Source organism: Leptodactylus fuscus, chromosome 2 (genome assembly GCF_031893055.1).
Source record: "Leptodactylus fuscus isolate aLepFus1 chromosome 2, aLepFus1.hap2, whole genome shotgun sequence".
In the NCBI taxonomy this organism is placed as follows: domain Eukaryota; kingdom Metazoa; phylum Chordata; class Amphibia; order Anura; family Leptodactylidae; genus Leptodactylus; species Leptodactylus fuscus.
The window spans coordinates 154,533,507-154,543,376 of NC_134266.1; positions in this window are offsets into that span (position 1 = coordinate 154,533,507).

Here is a 9,870-nt window from a genome sequence, read left to right on the forward strand (position 1 = left end):
CTGTATGGATTCATACAATGAATCTATATTTTATTCTGTGGAAGGCACATCAGTAATGTCTTAATTTTTTGGGATCGTAGCAAACAACTTTTTAAAACTTTCACATAGACAATGAATCAAAACCCCAGAGGGTTTATGTGTAACTTATGAAATTCCAACACATTCTATTAATTTTTTAGATCTTGCTATACTTCTTGATTTTGGTGGCCATGTTCACACTGATATTTACAGGAAATCAACGGCCATCAATAATTTCATTCATTGAGACCTCTGTCTGCAATTTCTAAAACAAGGGATCCCTATCAAACAGTATCTTAGGGCAAAAAGAAATTGTTCTACTGAACATGCTTTCAAAAATTTAGGGATGAAAAAAATCCTGGGAAGGGCATATAACAAAGCTTATAATAGAGAATTGGAGAATCTTCTAATAAATCATCCATCAAAAAATCTAACTGAAAAGATTATCTGATGTATAGGAATGTATGATGGCTATACCAAGTAAAATAGAATATTTAGAGAAAACATTACCCAATATTGAAAGCAGATAGTGACTTGACAAACTAACTCTGCATCCAAGTATCACATATCAGTGTTGAACAAACCCAAGAGATTATTTGCTCCATAGTTTTCTAGACGTGACTGGAAGGCCTCCTGGGATTGGCTAACTAACCAACACAAAGGTTCTTTCCTGTTTAGTAACTGCATATTCTGCAAATAGCTTCCATCCACAAAAACACTTTAAAATCTTATAAATGGATAGAAATATGGGATATGACAGTATCTTAAGTACAGGTGTTACTTATACGATTCAGAGTACTTGCCCTAAAATGTATGTAGGGAAAACCATTCAGGAGTTCAGACGGTGTATTTCTGGATACTTGTGTTGCATTTATAATAAAGAGGATGTTCCACTGTCACGACATAATAGAAATTTCCACCATAGAAGTTTAGATGGCCTTAAATTTTGTGCTATATGCCAAGTTAATTAATGCAGGAGAAAGCAAGATGGATTTATTTCCTTAATAAAATAAATCCTGCTGGAATACATTAAGCATGTACTTTCTCCAAATTCCTGTTTAAGTATCACCATTGTTTACCAATAGTGTGTAATACAAGACAAAATTTATATTAAAGGGGTATTCCCATATACATAATTATTTTTTAATTTGTAGATGATTAAAAGTTAAACATTTTTGCAAATGTAAGTAATTAAAAATTCTGCAGAGTTTTAAAGCTTTTCTCTAACTTTCTTAGCGGTGAGAGTCTGTTAGCTTGATTGGTTGCCATGGATACGACCACCAATGCAGAAACTTTCTAAGGTCAGAAAATCAGCCATGATTTCCTTATTGTGGCCGGGATATCTTCTCATACATGTAGTGTCCCTGCCTGATAACCCGGCTACAATAAGAAATCATAGCTGGGCTCCTGACAAGTCCCAGACAATAGAAAGTTTTTGCATTGGTGGTCGTATCCATGGCAACCGATCAAGATAAAAGGCTGTCACCACTAAGAAAGTTAGAGAAAATCTTTAAAACTCTGCAGAATTTTTAATTACTTCTATTTGCAAAAATGTTTAACTTTTAATTATCTACAAATATAGATATGATTATGTACATGGGAATACCCCTTTAACAGCCATATCTAAGTAGTCTGGTTGAGTTATATTGGTGTTATCCATATAGAGTGGTAAAAAGTTTGTAAATACTTTGATACATCTCCTCCTATTGATATAAATGAGTGATAGACACACGTCATGGTCTGTCTTACTCTTGCCGTTATGCTCACAAAATGTTTCAGTTGAGACATGTCATGTGAAGAGGCACAGATCACCACCACACAGATGAATATTCAAAGACTGAACGAAGCACCAGTCCGATAAACTCCGTAGTACAATGAAGGTGGTTTAGTGGTTAGCTGGAGTCCTGGGTTCAAATCCTGCCAAGGACAAAATCTGCAAGGAGTTATGTTCTCCCCATGTTTGTTGGATTTCCTCTTACAATTCAAAGACATACTGATACGGAACATAGATTGTGAGCCCTATATGGGACTATATATACTATGTATTTCAGGACATTGCACAGGGGATCTGAAATCCCAGCTTCAAGTTAAAAAAAAAATATATAATCCTACTAATATTATAAATGTGAAAGTTTGTGTTTGTTTGTGAGTTCGGATGTTTGTTCCTCAATCACGCTAAAATGCCTGGACGAATTTGCGTGCAATTTTCCACAAACATAGTTTTCCCTTAGGATTGAGTCATAGGCTACTTTTGGTGCCACTAAACAACATGGCTTCCTAGCAGGAGACTCACAAAAGCAGGACTCCTAGCCCCAGCTATAGACTCACACACACTGCCTGCCATTTCCTGCCTCAACCTGCCTGCACACTGCTTACTGTCACCTCACAGTCACAGACTCACATTTACATATAGCTTTCCACTATATAACAGATCACATTGTCTGTATCACTACATACACAATATAACACATCACATTGTCTGTATTACTACATACACAATATAACACATCACATTGTCTGTATTACTACATACACAATATAACATCACATTGTCTGTATCACTACATACACAATATAACACATCACATTGTCTGTATCACTACATACACAATATAACACATCACATTGTCTGTATTAATACATACACAATATAACACATCACATTGTCTGTATCACTACATACACAATATAACACATCACATTGTCTGTATTACTACATACACAATATAACACATCACATTGTCTGTATTACTACATACACAATATAACACATCACATTGTCTGTATTACTACATACACAATATAACACATCACATTGTCTGTATTACTACATACACAATATAACACATCACATTGTCTGTATCACTACATACACAATATAACACATCACATTGTCTGTATCACTACATACACAATATAGCACATCACATTGTCTGTATCACTACATACACAATATAACACATCACATTGTCTGTATTAATACATACACAATATAACACATCACATTGTCTGTATCACTACATACACAATATAACACATCACATTGTCTGTATCACTACATACACAATATAACACATCACATTGTCTGTATCACTACATACACAATATAACACATCACATTGTCTGTATCACTACATACACAATATAACACATCACATTGTCTGTATTACTACATACACAATATAACACATCACATTGTCTGTATCACTACATACACAATATAACACATCACATTGTCTGTATCACTACATACACAATATAACACATCACATTGTCTGTATTAATACATACACAGTATAACACATCACATTGTCTGTATCACTACATACACAATATAACACATCACATTGTCTGTATCACTACATACACAATATAACACATCACATTGTCTGTCCGCCCAATTCTCAAATTACCGCAGATGAAGTCGCGGGTAAAAGCTAGTACAAAAATATTTATAGTTTAAATTTCCCCCTTTCCCTAGATCAGATGCAAAAATAAATACAAGTAAATACACAGACATTAAAGGGACTCTATTACTGGGAAAAGTCATTTTTAACTAATCACATCCTTGCATAGGCTTTAGAAAGTCTATTCCACACTTACCTTTAGTATGTAGATTGCCTCAGTCGTTCCTGAATAAGTCCGTTTTTATTCACATGTAATGAGCTTCCAGCCAGCACAGGAAGTTCCCAGCAGCACTCGTCTCTCCTATTATCTCCTATGTGTGTGTGCAAACAGGAAGCTGAGTCAACAGCAGCCTGTGCTGTGCTTACAGGAAACAATAGGAGAGGAGTGCACAATGTATCGTGCAACAGTCTAATTAGCATATGAATAAAAACTGACTTATTCAGAAACCACTGAGGCAATTTACATACAAAAGGTAGGTGTGGAATAGACTTTCTAAAGGCTATGCAAAGATGTGATTAGTTAAAAATGATTTTTCCCAGTGATAGAGGCCCTTTGTGTCCCTGTGTCCGAAAATGCCTGAACTACAAACTTCTAAAAATATTTAACCCAAATGGTAAATGGGGGAAAAAAATCAAAAGAGCTAAACTGCTGTTTTTTTTTGGATTCTTCTTAAAATATTAGAAAAAAAAGTACATATGGTTCTGCAAAAAAAGACTTTATGTTGTCCTGTATATGGAAATATAAAAAAGGTCCGAATATCAAAATATAGCAACTCGTAGAATTTTTTATTTTCAAAGTTTTAATTTTTTTTCAATGTGTTAAAACATCACAAAAACTATGTAATTTTTAAAACTTGCTGAACACAGCTCACATGTCATTTTGGCTTCAAAGCGAAGCCCATAGGAAAGTTGCACTAATTCCACTCCATTCTGATTTTTTTTTTTTTTCCAGCTACCCAGTACATCGTGTGGAATATTAAAGGGTACCATTATGAAGTAAAATTTGTCCTGAAAAAAATTAAACCCTCATATGACTCTTTGAATGGAAAACTAAAAAAGTTATGGCTTTTGAAAGGTAGGGAGAAAAAATTAAAACGACTTTGGCAGGAGGGGACTAACAGGTAAATGTAGGTTATTTCTTTAATCTATACAGCTTCCACCTGTTAGAAAATCCCAGATAACCCTTTAAAGGGATCCTGTCACTCAGACACATTTTTTTCTAGGTACCACGTTGGAATAGCCTTTAGGAAAGGCTATTCTTCTCCTAGCTTTCGCTGTCTTCTCCATTCCGCCGTTTGTCTACAATCCAGGTTTTTGTCGGTATGTAAATTAGCTCTCGCAGCACTGGAGGTGGGCCCCAGCGCTCAGACAGCACTGGGGGTGTCCCCAATGCTGCGAGAGAACTCTCTCCAGCTCCACCTCCATCTTCTTCAGCAGCGTCATCTTCAGCCTCTTCTTCCGGCGGTGGTTTGTAACTTCTAGGCCTCGGGCCTTGGGCAGAGCAAACTGCACGTCCACAGGCCACGAGAAAATGGCCACTTAGAATACTGTGGAAACGGCCATTTTTTTGTGGCCTGTGGGCTTGCACAGTCTGCTCAGTCTGAGGCCTAGAAGTTACAAGCCACCGCCGGAAGAAGAGGCTGAAGATGACGCTGCTGAAAAAGATGGAGGCGGCGCTGGAGAGAGTTCTCTCGCAACATTGGAGACGCCCCCAGTGCCACGAGAGAGCTATTTTGCATACTGACAAGAACCAGGATTGTAGGTGAACGGCGGTGTGGAGAAGACAACGAAAGGTAGGAAAGAATAGCCTTTCTTAAGGCTATTATGACGTGGTACCTAGAAAAAATAGTGTGCGAATGATAGGATCCCTTTAAATAGTTCTGTGTTTATGATTGTGGATTCATTTATATGGTTATATCTGGTATCTGCTCCACATGGATTCTGACTATGTGGTCTATAGAACTCTATGGAGGCTGCACCCCCAAAGGACAATGATTTTGTTTGGAGGCACACACAGGTTTTTGTAAGGAAAACAAAATGTGGCGTGCATCAATATTATAAATACAATATTCTTCACTAGGAATATTGATCTGTAGGATAATATAGTTTAGGGAATTTACTATAGTGACTGGGCCTGAATTCTATCCTAAAATAGGCACATATAATTTTAGAACATTTTGGTGTGTGGCTTAGTATGCGCCCCATTTGTGCCCCATATAGCTGTTAAATTTCACAATAGGAAACCAATAAGAGCTCTGGAAAAAAGTTTCATGTATCTAAGGAGTCAAAAAAATGTATATTCATGCTGCCTTTCTAAGCATCAAACAAGCTCAAGTCATTTACCATGAGTTGCTGCTGCCTATAGCCATGACTATGCTGAATTCTCTACAATACAAATTTATTGTTAAATAATCCCAGCAGTGGCCCTGCACAGTTTAAAGGGGTATTCCCACATCGCATACTCACCAGTTTTCACAGCTGTAAAATCTTCTTTCTTCCTGGTTTCTTGCGTCATTTGGTGGGCGGGGTTTCATATGCAACCTACTGTTTAGCTCCGCCCCCAAATTGGTGTGTAGCTCCACCCACCGCATAGAGTGATCCTATGGGGTGGCTGAAAGGCCTGTGATGTCATCAAAGGTCCTCAAACAACACTATATGCACAATATTGGACTATGAAGTACAGACAGGAGCAACTCCATTCTGTGTTACATACAGAGACTGACTGTTTCTGCCATAATGAACACAATTGAATTAGCTAGCCTGATAACTGGGAGAACAGAAGACGAGTTCAGAAATGAAAGCAGCTCCTCTCCCCTATCTGATAGCAGGAAGCTAGGTTACGTGGTGTAGACACAGGAATAGCTAGAAACACAGGCTGGCTCCCATGCACTTAGCCCATCCTCCCTCCCCCCTGAGAGCAGAAGATACATCATTTGACTTTTGAGCAGATAAGTCAAGGGCTGTGTCAACAATGAATTGAATAAAGTAAGATAGTGGACAAACAAAGCAGTTTTGCTGAAGCAATGTATTTAGGAAAAGTCTTACATCCACATTAACAAGCAGTATAGATAGGATCCTTGTGATGGGACAACCCCTTTAACATCCCCCAGCAGTGGCCCTATACAGTTTCATGTCCTTCCAGCAGTGGCCTCATATAGTTTAAAGTCCCCTGAGGGGCTCCCGCGTTTTAATGATTAAAGTTTAATCATTAAACTTTATATTACCGTAATGCCCCCCCCCCCACACACACACACCTGTTATGTACTGATGTGACGTATATGCATAGTGTGTGCCCAGAGCTAAAAGGAGCAGAGTAGTGGAGGTAAGTGTGTGCTAACCAAAAGTTCCAGTCATCTTAGATGTAGTCAAGCTAACCGATACTTATCAATCTGAAAATTCCGGTACTTGTTATCTGAAAATTCATGGGGTTCTTCACTAAAGTGAACCTTAAAAATAGGTTTGTGAATGTTCTTGTAAATTTGTAAAATTTCTGTTAGATTTGTAAGCCTTCTAATGTCCAAAAGAAATTGAAGGATAATTAAAAAATTATTCAAACATTAAACAGAGATATGGTAGATAATATTTAATTCAATCTAAAAATAACTTGAGTAAGTTAAAGCCTCCCAATGTTATAACTGCAAAAAGTGACATGTTTTCTTGTGAAAAATTAGGTTATGTCCTTTAGGCTGAGGCCCACATTGCAGAAGTGCAGCTTTTTTGTTGCATATTTTGTTGCGTTTTTTGTACAGTATATTGTCAATAATAAATACAATTTCAGAACTTTGTGAAGATAGAATAAGCAATAAAAAGGGTAGTATGAGGAGCAGTATGGGGGTGTCAGAAATGAAAGGGGTTATGCTGGGTTTCAGTACCATTGGTGGTTGTTCCAGGACATTCATTAATCTAGCATGCCACCAGAATATCATAGAAATGACTGAATAGATATCAATCCCCTTAACACAAAAGAACAGCTCAGGGACATACACTGTATATTCATGGGTGATTCTTCTTATGTTGCATGTAAAAATATTTCAGCAACCATTGTGAAGTTTCTGTGGATGATGAGGGCAGTAAAAACCAGCAAAAGCCCAGCTTTATGGAAATCTATAACAAAGAAGCATGAATCACATTTTTTCCATAAGATACAGAATAAATTCAATGATAAATTTCCAGTCTAAAAATAAGTATTAAAAATGTTTTAGCTCAGTATCTTTCCTACAGCTGTGTGACTTAACATCACTTGCAGAGTCTTTATAAAGCTATGTGAGTCACTAAGAAGACCCTGAGGCAAACTGTTTCCAAGCTGGATGCCAATATATCATCAGCAATGCTTTGCAGAGTAGAGTTGCAAGTACAAGCTTCACAAGTTGGAAAGATTATCATTCACTATTGTTATTAACCAATGCACTTCAGTCTAAACAAAAGGGCACATATAGAAGTGACCAGATATACTGGAATCCTAAATATAGCAAAAGCTATATAAAATATATGTGCGGTAAAAGACTCTAAAGATAGATAACAGGCATTTACTGTATATCGGAGGGTTTATGTTAAAAAAAAGAATTTATTATTCTTAGGCAAATGTATTTTTTAAATTGTTTTTATGATATCTCAAAATAATCAGATCACAGCACAGCCTTAAAGGGTACGTCCAGTTATAAACAGCTATTCACAAATGAATAGTGCAGGTTAATATGAGAAACTTTATTACATCTTATTAAGGAGATCTGTTTCCTTCACCGCTTATTAAACTGTTTCCCTGCTCCTTATCTTCAATGTCATTGCTTGTTTACATTATATCCAGCCTCACACATACAACTCTAAGGCAGAATTCGCACTACTGTTGAATTCGTTATGAAGGTGTCCATCAAAAAAAAAATGGACACCTTTCATAACAGATATTGACATCCTGGATGTTGCCCGACGTTGCTGACACTGCCTCTTCCACTGTTTACACCAGCCTGGGCACCTACACATCTGTCTCTCACACAATGGGGAGTTCACCCTCATCCGCCCTTTTGGCCTGCACCATCATGCGCCTCTTCCCAGCCACTCCCCATCTCCCAGGCGTTTCATTGCAGGCAGAAGTAAAGCGCAAGCCACCCACATGTTCAAGCCTTTAACGGCCTCATCTAAAAACTGCTGGCCCTGGAGATGTTGGTGTTTATGCTTCTGGATACCCAGGCCTTCCGTCACCAGATGGCAGCTGGGGCACCTCCCTATGCTGGGCCTAGCCGTTACTACTTCTCTTGCTGTGCTGTCCCCGCCTTGCACCTGCACATGTCCCATAACATCAGCCGGAACCAGAGTTCCGCGCTTTGCTGCAAGGTCCACTTGACCACCAACGCATCAACAAGCGCCTGCGGTCAGGGATGCTGCTTATCTTTAATGACAGGCTGGGTGAATGTAGTGGAGTCTGGGCCCGGGGTGCAAACTGGGGTGGCCTATCTCCTCTCCCAGCCCAAAATTCATGGCAGGGTTTCTCTGAAAGCCTACTCCTGCGCTGCAACCTCAACTATGAGCTGGAAACGCTCTACCACTGGTGTGGGGAGATGTCAGCAGCCTGTGCTGAAGCTCATCAGCTTGGGGGACAGACAGCACACTGCCTCTGAGGTGCAGGATGCCATCCAGGATGATATGGCAATATGGTTTTCCCCGCTGCACCTGGGCCCAGGCATGTTTGCGTATGTGATAATGGCCGGGACCTGGTAGCAGATCTGGAGCTTGCCAGACTCAAACACAGCCCACACATGGCCCACGTTTTCAACTTGTTGGTGCAAAGATTCTTTGAAAGTGCGTCCATTTTCGTAAGTGAGAAGTAGACTCTGCTAGGCTGAAAACATTCAGGGCACACTCCTCTCATCTTTGCACTGTTGTCTGGCGGAGGAAGATGAGGGGGATGAAATGGCATTTCATGTCACTGTCCCACATGAGGCTTGAGGGTGAAGTTCAGTGCATTCCATTGCTTCAGCACAGATGGTGTGAAGGGCAGTGGAAAATGGAGGAAATGGAGAGTGACCCTTACAGTTGGGGGCAGCAAAGTCATGCCAAGTAACACACTGGCACACATGGCTGACTTCATGTTGGGTTGCTTTTCAAGAGACAAAGGCATAGTTCACATCATGGAGAGCAAACAATACTGGATTGAACAAAAAATTGGTTTGAGCTGATATAGCGTGACTGAATTGCTGTGTCTCCCACTCAGCTTCGGGGGGGGGGGTACAGCATTAAAAACAGGTTTGACCATACATGGCCTGACTGAATGAATGGCTGTGTCTCCCACTTAGCTTTGGGGGGTAGACCCTTAAAAATTGGATTGAGCTGATATAGCCTGATTGAATTTCTGTCTCCCACTTAGCTTTGGGGGTAGACCCTTAAAAATTGGATATAGCATACATAGCCTGACTGAATTTCTGTGTCTCCCAGGTAGGTTTTGGGGGTACAC